Here is a 16,528-nt window from a genome sequence, read left to right as displayed (position 1 = left end):
TAAACTGAGTCCTTGTGAAATACAATCTGCCTTTCAAAAAGGACTCAAGAACTTGAAAGAATAAAAGCAAAGTTGACATGCAGACCTGAAGGGCGTGGAGGTCCTTGGCACTTGCTTTGCTTTGTTTCAAGCTGAGGAAAATGTGGCCTTCCAGATATTGGGCTCTAAGTCTCTCCAGCCCCAGCCATCATGGCCAGTGATCAGGAGCGATGAGGGTTGTAGGCCAACACCCTTCCCACCTCTGCAGATACAAAAGAACTAGAACCTGGTGAAATCAGATCCAGTGTTTATAGGTCAAACTTGGGCCTGATTTACAAATTATCAAAACAATATGGCAGCTGTTCCCATATGGTCTAGAGCAGGGTTTCTCAAACTTAAATCCACCAGCTGTTTTTGGACTACGATTCCCATCGTCCTGCTAGCTAGGGATGATGGGAGTTTTAGTCCAAAACCAACTGGAGACCCACGTTTGGGAAACCCAGGTCTAGAGGCTCTCATCCTGCATTGATCTCATAAGTTGCGAATGGATGTTAGCATGACATGTAGGAACTGCCAGATTGTGTCTGGAGTTTTGTAAGCCTTGGTGTGCCGCCTCCTTTTGCTGCTCTTCGGCCCTGTGCTGGAGTGCTATGTTGAAAGCTGGAATCCAACAGTATCTGCTATCTGATTCTTTTAATTGGTGGTTCCAGACATTGGATCCGTGACTTTTTTGCAGACGGAACTAAGTCAGGATCGCTTGAATTACTAATAAATCTTTTTGAGCAGATTTTAGTATCAGTCTGAACCCCTGCATCCCAGTTCAGCGGACAGCCAAACAAAACAGTGATTTTTGAGCCCCTTTCTTCTTCTGCGTAGTCATTCTAAAGCTCCTTCCTGATCTTGCATAGTGAAGTAAGCAACATTAAAGTGCCATTTTAGTGAACTTTGTCACTTATGGGGCATGCTATATTTGGTTGTGTGTGTGTGGTGTTTTTTTTTTATAAAAAAAAAACAGCCCACAAACTTCAGTATTAACTCAAATAGGAATCATTTCTAGGCATCTTTGAATACATTTCCCCAGAATGTAGTCTGATTTTTGGAGCATGGCACAAAGCTTCTCAGCCAAGACACATCTTAAAAATAGAGAATTGATTTGAAAAGTCTGTTTCTTAGTTACATTGGCTGCTCTCCTCAAACCAGAGTGCAGAGTAGTCCCATTGAAGTGGTCTGAGGATTGCAACCATAGCATCAAAACATTATTCAGAGCACGTCAGAGAGGCTTTTTGGCTTTCCGTTGTTTTTATTTCCATTTCCATACTTTCTTTTGTTTTTATTTTTGCTTGTATCCAGTTGTATGGCTCCTCGGCAACATTGGTTTCGTTTGCTTATGTTATTAATACCAAAGTTAAAATGTTGAAATAATTTTCTTCTCTTCTGATACTTAATGCCACTTCTTTTCAGTTAAATTGTATGGTGATTGTTGCTTCTTTGGTTCCGAAAACTTCGATGTTTTTGTTTTGTTTCTCAACCAGTTTCTCAACCAGCTGCATGTGGAAGGAAGGCTGTGCAAGCCCCACATCCCTTCCTTCCACACGCACAGTTATGTGCAGCTGCCTCAACCCTGCTGTGGAAACCATCCAGTGTTTAAGAAGAAAGCATATGCAGACCAACTGCCCATCATACTGCAGCTGATTCACTAGGACACTCCATTTGTGTCCATCAAGCATCCAGTCCTGAGTAATAATTAGGGATGGCTCAAGCATTTGATCAAAGGCCCTGGGAGGAATAAGTGCCCTTGTTCAAATGCCTGAGAGCAGGATCAGAGCAAACACATGCCTGTGAGCAGGTCTCTTTTTGTCCCAAACCACCACCTTTAACTTCCTCTTCCTCCCGTTCAATGGAAGACAATTTACATTTGGCCCAGCGAAAGGGAAAGCAGAGGCAATGGCCACAGATACCTAGCGGAGTGTCCCAGGGCAGTTCACAACAGAAAAGCATAAAAGTAAGAATACAAAGTACATAATAAAACAAAAACAAACCAATAACCCCATTCCCCACAAACACATTAAGAAAACCATAGAATGTTAATTAGCTGAACGCTTGGTTGAAGGGAAATGTTTTCACCTTGCACCTAATGTAATGAAGGCACCAGGTGAGCCTCCCTGGGGAGGGCATTCAGCAAATGGGGAGTTGCCACAAAGAAGTCCTGTTCTTCTCTTGCCGCCCTCCAGACCTCTAGTGGAGGAGGAGGTTGGTTCACATAGGGAGAGGCTGTTCTTGAAGTATTGCAGACCTGAGGCATTTATGACCTTATAGGTCAAAACCAGTGCTTTGAACTGAGCCCAGAAATTAATCAGCAGCCAATGTAGTTGGGCCGGGATTTGTGCAATACGCTCAAACTGCCCTGCCCTACCAAATTCTCAACCAGCTAAAGTGTCCAAACCGTCTTCAGAGGCAGCACTACATATAATGTGCTGCGGTAATCTAAACCCAGAGGTTACCAGAGCCTGTAGAACAGAAGTTAGGCTATTCCTGTCCAGATAGAGGCGCAGCTAGGCTATCAGCTGAAGCTTATGGAAAGCACTTTGCACCACTGAGGCCACCTGAGCCCCAAGCTGAGAGTAAAGAATCCAGAAGTACCCCTAAGCTATGTACCTGCTCCTTCAGAAGGACTGTAACCCCATCAAGAGCAGGCAACTTCCCTCCCATTCATCCGATCTAGGGTGTTGAGCGTGTGGCATAATGCAAAATTGCTCCATGGCTTCACATAATGGCAACTGCGAGGGTCTAATGCAATGCAAAATAGCCGCCATGTTGGGGGGGGCGCGTGGCAGAAATAGCTATCATATCTATAAAAACAAGAAACGAGAAGGGAAGACAAAATGGTGTGGATGTGCCTTGCTCCCTATCTCATGCATTGTAGATCTTTGAGGGGATGTTTACAGAGATCTTTTGTGAGCACCATAGAAGGTACTGATGAATGCACAGGTGTTCCTGAGTGCTGGATTGTCAACCTTCTGTAATATATTCAGTTGAATGCTGAACTCTGTGCTACTATTTAGAGCTGATGATACACATTTTCTATGTATCTATGTACCTTTGTTAAATTAGTACGGAGAAAGGTATATTGCATTACTTTAAGTTTTTCATACTTGAGATTAGAAATGTTTCTCTCCTTTTCCATTTTAAAACTATTTTCCTGTGAAAATTTTCCTAAAACAACAGACCTTCAACCCAGCTGCAGCCTATTGATTGCTCCAATATAATTAAAGATAACGAAGTCATATTGTGAAAGAAGGCACTTAAAAAAAAACAACAACCTCATTTTCACCATAGGTGAAAAAAGTCGGCAAGTTGAAACATATAGCTCTCAGGAATGCTATTCTACAAAACAGCTCAACTACACTTGGATCTTAAATTGCAGTAGCAATTTGGAAAAGGTTTTCAGACTGGAGCTATGTTAAATGTTAATAGCAAAATTGAGGTACTTTTTTTCTTTGATCTCTTCCTTGGCTTCTATAAAATAATGGAATCCAAACCAAGTGCCATTTATATATACACCTCCTTCTTTTGATCTTGTCATGCAGGAAATGGGGAGCGGGGAGGTTGCCTGGTCCTCGTGCTCTTTCAGGTGAAGGCCCTATGCTGTTTTAGAAAGTTTTGTTTTGTGGCTTTTTTTGCAGGAATTTTCAGTTGTATGGTATACTCTTTGGTATTCGGAAGAGATAGCAGTATTAAGTCAAGTTTTGAATTTGGAACAGATAGCAGTGTTGAGTTCCTAAGTTTGCAAAGCTATTCAGTACAATCTCCCCCACTCACTTAGCATTTGTCACTTCTAGCACAGACCTCCCTCCCAAAAGGAATACTATATACCCATCACACATTTTCAGTACTCTGTCTTGTAACAAGGATAGGCAGAAATGATGACCACTGCTATGGGTAGGGTGAAAGGCAGGGAGTCTAAACAGAAGGTGGAGCCAGAACCAATGAGAGCCAGCTAATTCTAGTTTTGCACCCACCCTCCTCCCTGTTGTTGTTTAGTCGTTTAGTCGTGTCCGACTCTTAATGATCCCATGGACCAGAGCACGCTTGGCACTCCTGTCTTCCGCTGCCTCCCGCAGTTTGGTCAAATTCTTTCCTTCTTGTTAGGTTCTACAATTAAGCTTTAAAAATGGAAGCTTTATGTGGGAGGAGAGTTCCCAGTTCTTCACATCTCTAGTTGACAGGGGAGAGTTTGGAAAAAGGGTTGCAGGTATATAGGCCAGGTCTGAGAGGAATGCGAGCAGGGGTTCAGCTCCTACTTATTTCATATTTTTGAAACTTCTGGACAAACCCATATATACTTCAAGCTTGTTATATATAGAGAGAGCTACTGCCTCTGATCGCTGATTGCCGAAGAATTGATGCTTTTGAATTATGGTGCTGGAGGAGACTCTTGAGAGTCCCATGGACTGCAAGAAGATCAAACCTCTCCATCCTTAAGGAAATCAGCCCTGAGTGCTCACTGGAAGGACAGATCGTGAAGCTGAGGCTCCAATACTTTGGCCACCTCATGAGAAGAGAAGACTACCTGGAAAAGACCCTGATGCTGGGAAAGATTGAGGGCACAAGGAGAAGGGGACGACAGAGGACGAGATGGTTGGACAGTGTTCCCGAAGCTACAAACATGAGTCTGACCAAACTGCGGGAGGCAGTAGAAGACAGGAGTGCCTGGCATGCTCTGGTCCATGGGGTCACGAAGAGTCGGACACGACTAAATGACTAAACAACAACTGCCTCTGGCTGCTCCATCTTTGCCTTTCAAAGATAAAAAGGCCACAATTTCCTGGTGTGTGTGGAGGTGGTATAAAGGATATACTAACCCAGCACAACACCATACGCTGGGCGGGGGGGGGGGGGCAGCGGTAGAAACAGTCCTACTGTTGCATTGCATTTTGTTGTATCTGCTGCTTTGAAGATCCATCTGGGCTAAAGCATGCTTCTCCTGGAAATTTTCATTTCTTTATATACATATCCTCATTTTAGACACCCTGCCAAACTATGGCTAAAGAAGCTTAAATATGGCTGAATTTAAACTTATGGTTTGCAGTTGCACAGCGATCCAGAATCTGAGACCATGGTTTGAAGTGGGCTTCCAAGCCATGGGTACTGCTAATTATTATTTTGATGTCTAAGATTGACAAACCGTAAGTGCAACCATCACTTTATCTGCAGAAGTTGCTGCACCATGGAGATTGGAGAGGTGATGAATTTGTGAAGTTAAGATGAATAAAGCAAATATACACAAGCTCTTCCAAACCACTGTTTGCTTATTGTATGTGTGGAATCTCAAAGCACCACATGGGATCTAAACTATGGTTAGCCGAAGCCATTGTTTGATGTGATATCTGAATTGAGTCTTTAGTGAAACGATAACAAATATGTCTGGAATGTTCCTTTTTCTCTCCTCTTTAAAGTACCTAGCTTTCACTGGATTTGTTTCCCAACTCCCAAATGGAAGTGAAACAACAGACTTACAAGAAAGGCAAACAGACTTTCTCATTTTGGTTCACAATCACAGGGATTTCTTTCTTTAAACAACAAGGAGTTCTCCCTCAAGGTTTGTACCTACAGTGGAAAAGAGATAAAATCCTTGAAATTGAACAAATTAACAGCAAGCCCAGTACGACTTTACATGGTTTTATGACAGCATCCTGTACACCTTGACAAGAATTTCTGACTAAGCTTTAAATAACTTGCCTGTATGTGTGTGTGTGTGTGTGTAGCCAAACAAGCCCCAAACCTGAAAGAGCAGATTATCTTTTGAAGAGCAAACATTAAAAGCTCTGTGGACAAACCTATTTTAGCGGGGAGGTAAGAATACTGAGCTTTAAACAAGCAAAACTGTCTGCAGACAAATTTTTTTTGAGACACTGAACTTCGGTTATTTTACACATATCCTTAGTTTCACAGGACATCATTAAATAATGCATCAACAATTAGACTATATATTCAGTATGAGGAATACATCTGGTCAGAGGCTGTAGTGATACAAGTATGTTGTAACTGCAGATATGAGTCAGCCCTGTATAGTGGATAGGGTGTGGAGTTGTATTCAGTCTCCACTCATCCATGAAGCTCACTGTGTGGCTTTGATGGCCCCTTTTATTTTCTCTTAGGCTTACCTGCTTCACAGGGTTATTGTCCCATTTCTGCATAAATCTGTGATTTATTTATTTATTTACAATCTGCATTGAAATGTTTATTTAAATACATATTTTATCCAGTGTACATTTTTCTAAATATATTTGATTCCAAAACAGACATTTTAAACATTTCACACAGTTTCTGAGCCAGAAAAAGTTTCTGAATTCTGAAGGAAAATTACATTCTGATCTATACATTATTTCAGCAGGGGAAGATCAGGTCAGTTTGCATCAGAAGTCACCGAAATCTAATTCCTCAAGCATCCTTACCTAGGAATTACATAAAATTCAATCAACTATATATTTTTGAGAGCTATTTGTTTGTTCACTGTCCATTTGGATGCTTATTAGGATATCATAAGGAAAATTCGTTTGATGGCTCCTGAGATCAAGGAACAGGTCTTTTGTCTATGTTTGAATATAATTTGATGCTATTTTGAACCAAGATGACGGACTACATCTGTCAAAACTGCAGTGATTTTAACCAAAAATTTCAAAAATGCATTGATTTTTGTTGTTGTTTCTTTCAACTCCTGAACAACTTAGGGTACAAGACTTCCAGCAATGAACATGGAAAAAGTGGTACATTTCTCATATTTTTTTCTTACCATCCGTATTCTTGGTTCTAGGGAAGCATACATATCCATAACAAAGGGAAAGAGCTGTCCCATGATATTTCCTGCCTGAGGCAAAGAGCAAGTTGGTGCTTTCTATTGGCTGCACAGTAGCTACCTGGGTTAGCATTAATCATATTTCCAACATTGGCATGCATCCTTGACCACACCTGAGGACAACAGGCTGGTTCAGTTGGTACATGGTGGCAGGCTGGTGCATGACAAACCTCTGTTTGCTTTTGCTGGTGTTGTCCTGCCCCCTAATATCTTCAGCCTGAGGTTATTGCCTCATTCTGCCTAATGATAGGGCCAGTCCTGCATTTGAAATCATTGCGGGAGTTAGCTTCTTAGTTTTAGCTGTTTGCATATACAATGGTGGTGTGCTTCCTACATTAAAAAAAACCATCTCCCTAAAGGGTGTAATTGGATAAAGGGAAAATGCAATGTGCAATATTTTCACAACCGAGCCTGAACCCTCATCCACATTATACTTAGCCTAGTTCTGCAAATACCCCAGTGGTATGACACTACTTAAACCAAGCAGCGCTCACTTCACTTCACCCTCGTCCCTTTCCGTTGTCCCAGTACTCATTCATCTCTTGTAATACACTGACATTGTAACCTTTTTTTGCTGGAAAGTAGAGCATCCTGGGATTCTGCCGCCACAAGCCAAGGCTAGAGCTTCAGATGTATATTACCTTGTGACTGAGAGAAATTAAAATGATATCTCTGTGTTTCATGTAGTACAAGAACGCTGTATGCAAGGCCACCGAGAGGATTATAAAGACCCTGGGCAAAACTAAATCAGGATTTTTGGCCCAGGCCCAACTTCATACAAATAAGGGACCTTGGCCAGGATCCAAAGAACTGTGATGCTCGTACAGTGAGCCCAAGATTTTAAGGCTGGACTGCCCCCCCTTTCTTGAACAGTAGCTCCTTCCTACCATGCTGCATATGAGACCGCTTTAGAAACTGTCAGAAAGTTCAAAATCATGTTGTGATGTCGAATAGGGCAAGCCGTCTGAAGCAGAGTCAGGCATTGAAGTGAGTTAGACTTAAGGCAGGCGGCTTGCTCTGAGTCTGTAATAATTAGGCCTGTACCTGCTTACCTCAGAGTATATCTTGTTGAAATCAATGGAGCTTTCGCAGAAGTACGTATAGGATTGTGCTGTAAGTATTTGCTTGCATCCTGGTCCTTGACAATAAGGGTCAAATGGTCACTGATGGATTTGCTTTCATTCCTCATAAATGCACCTAAGGTTACCTGGCTGTATGAATATTACAAGGCCATTTCATACCGCTTGATGTCATCACACACACACACACACACACACTTCTTGCAGCTTAATTAGCTTACATTACTGTTCCCTTTAGGAGAGCTGTGCCTGGTATTTCTTTGTTTCACTGCTATGTTGGATACCTGAGGAGGTGTTAAAATAATTAAGGTGAACTATGTGTTTTCTTGAGAAACACACAAAAGGATTTGTATCTGCACAGGGGATTGAGCTATCAAAAACAGATGTGACCATGTGGAACATTTCACATAAATTTATTTAAATCATTATTTACCTGTAACATACAAGCAGGGTTTTAGCTGCACTAGCTTGTTGCCAGTACATACTGCCAATAATCTGCCAAAAAGGCAGCTTGCTGGCAAAATCGTTGAAATGGTTAGCTTATGCTTACAGAAAACATTACAACCCTGATTCACATTAAAATCTAACAGAAACGAACCCTTTGATGCTAGAGATGCTGGATTGTGTTATCAAAATATGGTATACAGTTTATTTGGATTGTCTATACCCTACAAGAAATATGACTATCTATTTGTAATGTGATATGTAATCATCTAAGGCAAGTTATTGTTTTCGGTTACTCTTCGGAGTGAGATCACATGGTTTCTGCTCAGATTTAAAAGACGTGGTTCTTGCATAGGGCCCATACAACAGGCTAAGTGTGTGTAGAATGGCTAGCCAATTAATAAAGAAAAGTAATGAAAATCAAAATAACATTGACTTCTAAGGCTAGCTAAACTTTTAAAGCAAGACTTTCTTTTAGGAAAAATCTTATGCAGAACACAAACTTTTTCATCCAAGTATCATTTCAGTAATGGCAAGCTTAAATATTGGAGACCATGGGGAAACATAATATTACGATAATGTTCTTTGGTGCGGTTTGGAGGGGTTTAGGAAACATTTGGAAGTATTTTTCTCATAGAGTCACTTAACTATTGAAGTGTTATGATAGCATTCCCCTCTGCATTGTGTATTTACTGAGAAAGTCCGTTTAAAGGGGACACTGATTTTTAAAAATACTGATTAGAAGAAATTCCTCTAACCAGGAAATTACATGCTTTGGTGGTGGCAGTTTAATAATAGGATGCAGGGGAAGAACCCAAACTCCATGTGATTTGAAGATGAGGTGTCTTCTTACAAAAATGCATCCATTTCCAGTTCTGTTCCATCTTTTCCTTTCAGCTGCTTTAAATCAAATGCGTATTTTGTAAGTCAACATCCTAGAACTGAGTTGGTGGGTGCTGCAGCTAAAGTCTGGATGTTGGTGGCTATGTGCCAGCCTTAAAAGAATCTAACCCAGTTCTCAAAAAGCTTCCTTAGTTAGTATACACAAAGTGATATGTTCTAAACCTTTCTCAGGTGTTGTGATCAAAATTAGTTTCCATTGTACCCTGAGCTATTCTTTTGTTTTTAGCACTGCTATTCTGGGCATGCTCTCTTGGAGGTAAACCCAACTTTTTGCACTGGAGCTTATCCATAGCTAGCATGTTTGTGAATACAGCCTAAATGCTGCAGTGTAGTTCTTGCATTACTGATAACTTTTAATAATTGTGTAATATCTTAGAAGTTATTCTGTGAAGTATTTAGTTTTATCTTCATAAAAGCTTCATGCTATATACATTTGAAAACATTCATGGTATTTTGTTTATTGACTTCAGTTTTGCTGCAAATTATATACAGATAGAAAGAAAACAAAACTTTCTTTCTTTCCATACTGAGTATTTAGGGGGGGGGATGTAAAAAGAACACAAATAAAATCTTTTAAACAACCTAAAGTGATTTAAGGAGTTTGCAGGGAACCTTTTGCTAGCCACTCAGGGGTAAATATGTTATGTAACAAAGTGGTATTAAGTCAGTAATAATCCCACAACTACAGAGTAGATTAAAATGGTTTTGGCTAGAAGGGTGTGGAACTAGGGGGAGGGGGAAGCACAAAGGAATCAAAGCCCAGAATGCACACATCTGTGAGGTTTGTGTTTATTTTGGGAATAGCTTCTGCCTTTTCCTTTCTCCTTTGCATAATTCTGTGGCAGACTTTCTTTTCAGCTAGTCCTATTTCCATGCTGTGTGCTTCCCAGAAGAAGAGCTCTATGAATGTTATACTCAGAAGCCTTATCAGATGAGCAAAACAAAGCATTTCAATTTCACAGAGCGTCTTGTGTAGCTTTAAAGAAAAGCAAAACACACACGCACACACTTGAAATCCGGGATCTTTAGGTCCACTTGCAAACAGTGTTCAGACAGAGTACTTTGTGGACTTCTTACGTGATATGTTCTGTCCCTCCTCTTTACATTGAGGTCTAGGAATTACAGCCTAGAGGAGATGAACACTCGGAAGATGTTGAAAGTGCAGTTGATTGAGGATGAAATCGGATTGGCAAGAGGATTGTGAAGAGCAGGAAATGCTGAGGAAATAAAATGAAATTTGCTGGAGCTTTTGAATCCTAAATCCAGAGGAATGAGAGTTTCCCCCCAGCAAAATATTGGGGAAAGAGGTAGCATCTGGAAACACTCTAACGTTAAAGAGCCTGGCTTTCTTTTGTTTTGTTTGCACAATCTACTATCCTACCTTAAGTCAGGTGCCTTTCCTCAGTTAGCCACTTAGCTGAGTGATGCTCCAGCATATTACTAACATTTCCCTTTCCTCTTTGTTGTTCTTCTTGCAGCTTTCTTCACTCTCGTATTTGTTTAATACATGCTGTAAACACTAAACTAAAAAGTTAACTGGTTAACATCAAGCAAAGCCTCAACAGGTATTCATTTCACCTGAGTCGTTTAGCTATAACTGAGCAGAATGCATGCCCAAAAGCCGGGAAATGTGATGTGGGGCTTTGAGAAGGCCAGGACATCATTGGATGTTAAATCAATCTACCCACAATGATAACCTCCATAGTCTCAAGTGCTTAAAATACGCAGATCCATAGCCATCCATGGACTGCCAAAAAGCAGCCTAGCAAAAAGGACACTGAGAAATATTCGGTTCACCACTCACATTCTTCAACATCAGACAATCAGTAGCTATAGATTACAGTAGGCATCTTCTGCCCCAAGGTGTTTTGCACCGTTCAATAATGGCAGAATGTCCCTCATTCCTACGTCTACTGTTTGGGAAACAAAGGAGGACTTCAACAAAATGTTACAGTGTGAAATGCTGTTGCTTAGGTTGCCTGCCAGCCTCTCCTCCATGCCTTCTCTCAGGGTACGCCATTCCACTGCCCTTGCTTCTTATTTTTCCAGCTGTTTTCGTCCCCTTCAATAACTAGCCAGTATTCCATGGCCATAGACCATACTTTGTCCTAGTGGGCTTTTGGGATTTAAAAAACAACAACAAAAATATTAGCCAGCCCTCTCCTTCACCAAAATAAAGTTCTTGTACTTCTGCAAACCCTGGCATTCCACAAACCTATTTATACCTCCTTCTGCTATACCTCCTTATACCTCTTGCTGTTTTGGGTGCATAAAGATTCATACTTTGAGAACTGAACCCATTGGCAGTGTTTAGGCGGCAACCATTTTGTGTGGGGGTTTCGTTCCTGACCACCGTGTGCATCGATGGAACACACAGAAACCCACCCTGCTCCTTTCCACTTCTGTTCCGCCCCCACCCCCATTCTGCCCCACTTTGGGGCCACTTCTGGGTCAACAGCAACAAGCACGTGCATGATGGTCGCTGCCTGTATGTGATAGCACATTCAGTTTTGGTGCATAAAGTGAAAAAGGCAAGCAAATGAACAAAACTTAAGAAAAAATGTTTGGAAAGTCATCAGTTAGTGTGCAGATACAGTGGTACCTCAGGTTACATATGCTTCAGGTTACATATGATTCAGGTTACAGACTCTGCTAACCCAGAAATAGTACCTCGGGTTAAGAACTTTGCTTCAGGATGAGAACAGAAATCATTCTCCGGCGGCACAGCAGCAGCGGGAGGCCCCATTAGCTAAAGTGGTGCTTCAGGTTAAGAACAGTTTCAGGTTAAGAACGGACCTCCGGAACAAATTAAGTACTTAACCCGAGGTACCACTGTACTTAATGGACTTGATAGGTGCAGTGTGCATTGTGTTTGGACATTGTGCTTGGGTCTCTAAAGATCTATTCACTCTTGAACCTGACTTGAATGGATTCTGATAATCCACTGTATCTCTGAACTTGCTCACAGTATATTTGTTTGTTTGTTTATTAACTGCAGTTATATAGCCATCTGATAGCAGAAGTTCTCTGTGCAGCTCACAGAGAATAGCAATACTACAAATTGGAATACAATGTAAAACAGTAAAAACTATTACAGATTAATAAGAAATGTTAAAACTAAAACTCAGTTTTAAACTGCGAAACCTGAAAGACTGAACGATTATAACGTCATACCGCCCTGTGGAAGCCATTCCATAACTGGGGTGCCACTACTGAAAAGGTCCTTTCCCCACCGTCAACTTGGTGTGATAAGAATTGTAAAGCACCTGTTTTCAAAAGAGAGAGGGTGGCTTTTCTTTCTCTTTTTTACCATCCTTTTCATTTTAGCTTTCTTCTAAATATACATCAGTGTCATTTACAGCAAAGAGTAGCTACTGCTGTTTCACATACTTGTTTGTTTGTTTGTTTTTTGACAACATGTGACCTTAGAAGTGGAAATAATAAAACGTCTGCATTTGGGAAGAAACACTGGCATACGTTTACAAAACCTGGATAGAATCTCATTGAAAAATCATTATGGTAGGTAGAGTATGAACATCTTTATGAGATTTTGTCCTGCTGCCCTCCCATGCAGAATCATCTGGTAGTGATACTTCCCTCTGCAAAGAGAGTCTTTGGATTCAGAAGTCATTCTTTTTTGCCATCTTGAGGTCTGAGATACGGGTTTAGTTTCCTGGAGATCTTTACCTGAACACAGCTTAGTATTTTAAGTGGCTTTCCCCAGACATTTACAGAGCAAATATGTACCTAGATATTTCCATTTTTACTTCATTGCATTCTTCTAGAACAGCCCTGGATTTATAGACATGGTCTCTATGAAGTTTGAAAGTTATATATGTAGAATATATTTCTTCCAGCTCTCACATGTTTTATGTGTTTTGTTTTTATGAAAAATAGCTTTTCAGAATATACTGAATGTAGCACACAGTCCAGGACCGTTTCTTTAATAATTTGATCTAACCCAAAACAGCCCTTCAGCCAATGTTTCTAATGTGGTTTTTATTCATTTGACGATGACATCAGTATCTTCCCATTCTTCTTTTGGTGGTGTTTTTAATAAAATGGTGTATGAGTTGACTGTCAGTGCCAATGAAGAATACTGATTCTCATAAGTAATGTTTCATTAGGCCAAATGAGATGTTGTGAATAAACATGTACAAAAGGACATGATGACATCTAACGTGCAAACAGTAGAAGCCTCGCGTCTCTGCTGCAAATTAATGTGCATAGGTGTGTTGGCACGGCTGTTTTCGATGTAGAGAATGTGTATTGCACAAGCTAGAAAGAATGGCAAATCTGGCAGATTAAATGTCAAACATTCAGGCTGACATTTATAGTGACTTTTAGCATGTTAAGAGATTTCTATTATGTAGTCAAGAATTAGTTATTTTTGCTGTAGTGTTTCAACAAAGCGTTTACAGTCAAATGCACCAAGCTGACAGGTTATTTATTATATTTGTGGTACTCTCAGGGCTTATTTTTTTTGTTATGTTTATAAACATTGTAAATGGGAATATTATATCTCAAAGGAGCCAGTCTAAATTCAGCAAAGGGGAAAACGTTTTTACTTACATTTCCAGTAGAGGTTTTTGGTGTGCGTATTTGTGTGTGTGTCTTTGTCTTGTTTTACATTAGAAATCAATGTGCCACGTAGTAAACCAATGGCTTTACAAAGAGGCTAGGCAATGCAAGACACACTGGCATACTAAAGCTGTGAGTTTGTGACTTTTCTTTATATGTATTCTAACCTGTTGCCTGATAGTTTTGAATTTTGTGTGTTATAAACCAAGAGCACCACTCTGGCATCTCCCTTCAATGCTGGTACCAGGTGCCACCCAACAACTGTTGCTGTTGTTCTGTTGTTCATCAAAAGTATAAAATGTTGTATGTGCAAGGCCACATCAGAGTGTGAAAGTGGGGTTATGAAAAGTCCCTGCATGCTTTCAAAGCTGATACTTGTGAGAAGCTGTTGGTGAGAGCAGGAGATGTGGTAGGACCTTGCTGCTTTTCTTGAATCTATGCCGCCTTCCAGGGTCAACACATGTCAGGGCTTTAACCTTGGATAAGGACAAGAACTCGATCCAATGTTATGAAGTAGCGAAGAAAACATCAATCGGTATTGTGCCAGTTTATGTGTGTATAAAGAAGCCAAGTTAATCAGAATTACTTGTGCCTCTTTTCTCGCCTTTATATAACATCAGATTTTGCATTGGAACAGAGGTGGGAAATGTGCAGCCCTCCAGATTCTGTTGGACTCCAACTTCCATCAGCCCCAGCCAACATGATGCCCTGTGTTTTAGTCCAACAAATTTGGAGGGACTTTGGTCCAACAGTGCACTAGAATCAGGGAAAGAAGTTAAAAATGTGTCCTTCTTTCCACTTGCTTCTTTATAATTTTGAATTAGCTCCATGTGCTACAAGCACTTAATGCTGTTTGTTATGGTATGACTTTTCAGTAATAATAGTTTATATAAGGTCTACTTTAGTCTTTAACACTTTTCAAACTACAAATGAACAAACTTTGCAGAGAGAAGGGTGGAATGGTGAGACACCTCACTCCTGATCTAACACAGGTTTGGTTAAAAGTTAGAATAGTGTCTAATCATGCAAAATTGTATTTTACTGTGAAATCACGAGTCCTGCTTTTTCAGAGTTCCCAGTCACACTGATTGATCCCTTCCATTGCACAAGAGCAAGCTCTGTTCCAACATTCGTGGAAATGGACTGCTGCTACAGTCCAACATACCCATGAGTATTTAGGCTATTCACACTGATTGTATAAGGGCTCCATAACAGTGATCTCCAAGCGGTGATCCACTTAACCCACACAGGGGTTGAATGGCACTATTCACGTAATAAAAACTAGCATAGCAATATCAAAATTTTCAAAAGTAGGGGGTCCACTGCTTAGCTTTTGAAAAACAGGGGGTCCACAGAACTTAGCTAATTGGGAACCACTTCTCTATAACATGGTGAACTGTAACAGCTTTAAGATTCTTCTACCAAGTTATTTGAAATGTTCCTTCATCATCATGTCCATTTCTAGTTCTTAATTTCTAGTGATATGTTAAAGCATGCAAACCATTTGAGTAGCAGCTGGGCAATAGATTGTCTGTCATATCATTCCTGCCATGTTGACAATAGAGGTTGTACTGTGTATGATTTGTGATGTAGACTGTCCTGTCTTCCAGAGATTATAAAAGGTCTTGTGTTTTTAGACATAATGATGCATAGTGAAAGCTCAGCCACCTAAGCTAACTTGCAAACTTTTTTAAAAAATCATTTCATTGAGGAACACTTTGGTATTCCTCATGCAGGTTTTATTATGTCTGCACTATTGCTATTAAGATATACAGAACTACTTGGTGCCAAAACAATGCCAAGTTAATGTGGATAATACTTACTCCTTGATATATCATGAAATAAATCTTGCTTTAAAAATCATTCAGCGAACAGTATTACAAACTAACTACTTTAAAAACTGTCAAGGTGATTAGTATTATGTATGTAATGCAAGTAGATAGAAAAAGTCTTGATTGTGCCCAGATTGGGCTTTCCACGTACATCTTGTAGAAAATATATTTTGCAGCTGTTTTCATTGACATCTTATCTAATAACTGAAAATCCCACAATGGATTTATGAGAACTTAAACCTGGAAAATAGCTGAAAGTGAGGCACTGCATAATTGGGCACAAGGACTAGAATCTGGGTAAGGAGACAGAAGACCACATAGAACAAACTATTGGGATTGGGGTGTGGTTTTAGTAATAGTAATAGTATTAGTGGTAGTATTCCACCATTCATTTATGGGAGATTATGCAACTATTTGCAATGTTATCGTATGAGAACATGGAAACTTTTAACAACAGGGATGTCCCCAAGCTGATCATTAAGTAGTTCCCCTTAAAAAATGGGGGATACAACTTAATTTAGTCAGAACTATCTGGTGTTTCCATGGGACTTAAAGAGAGAGACTGTAGCTCAGTGGTAGGCACAGGCTTTTGCATATTTTCATCAGAAAGCGACCTCAAGAAGTAAGCTGAGAAATACTGTGCCTGGTGCCTTGAAAAGCCACTGCTGTAGGCCGGGGGTCTGGCACAACACATTGCGCTGTTTCTGAAGTGGCCTCACTCCCCTCTGTTGCAACCTTCTACAACTGTGGCAGGTGATTTCTGTCACCTCCTTCCTTTCTTCCCTGACCTGGAACTTGCTTGTGCCAAGGCCATCTTCTCTCCTAAGAACCAACTGTGAGAAAGGAGGTGCTTC

General features: G+C 40.4%; 1 protein-coding gene across 8 annotated transcripts in view; it reads left to right on the top strand.

Moving 5' to 3' along the window:
* Positions 1-16,528, top strand: part of GTDC1 (glycosyltransferase like domain containing 1) — a 215,496-nt gene that overhangs the window by 135,395 nt on the left and 63,573 nt on the right. The gene's annotated exons all lie outside the window — the stretch shown is intronic.

The sequence above is a fragment of the Podarcis melisellensis genome (genome assembly GCF_964234715.1).
Source record: "Podarcis melisellensis genome assembly, chromosome: 1".
NCBI lineage: Eukaryota > Metazoa > Chordata > Lepidosauria > Squamata > Lacertidae > Podarcis > Podarcis melisellensis.
Note: the sequence above shows the minus strand (reverse complement) of the source record. Positions and strands in the feature narration are given on the sequence as shown.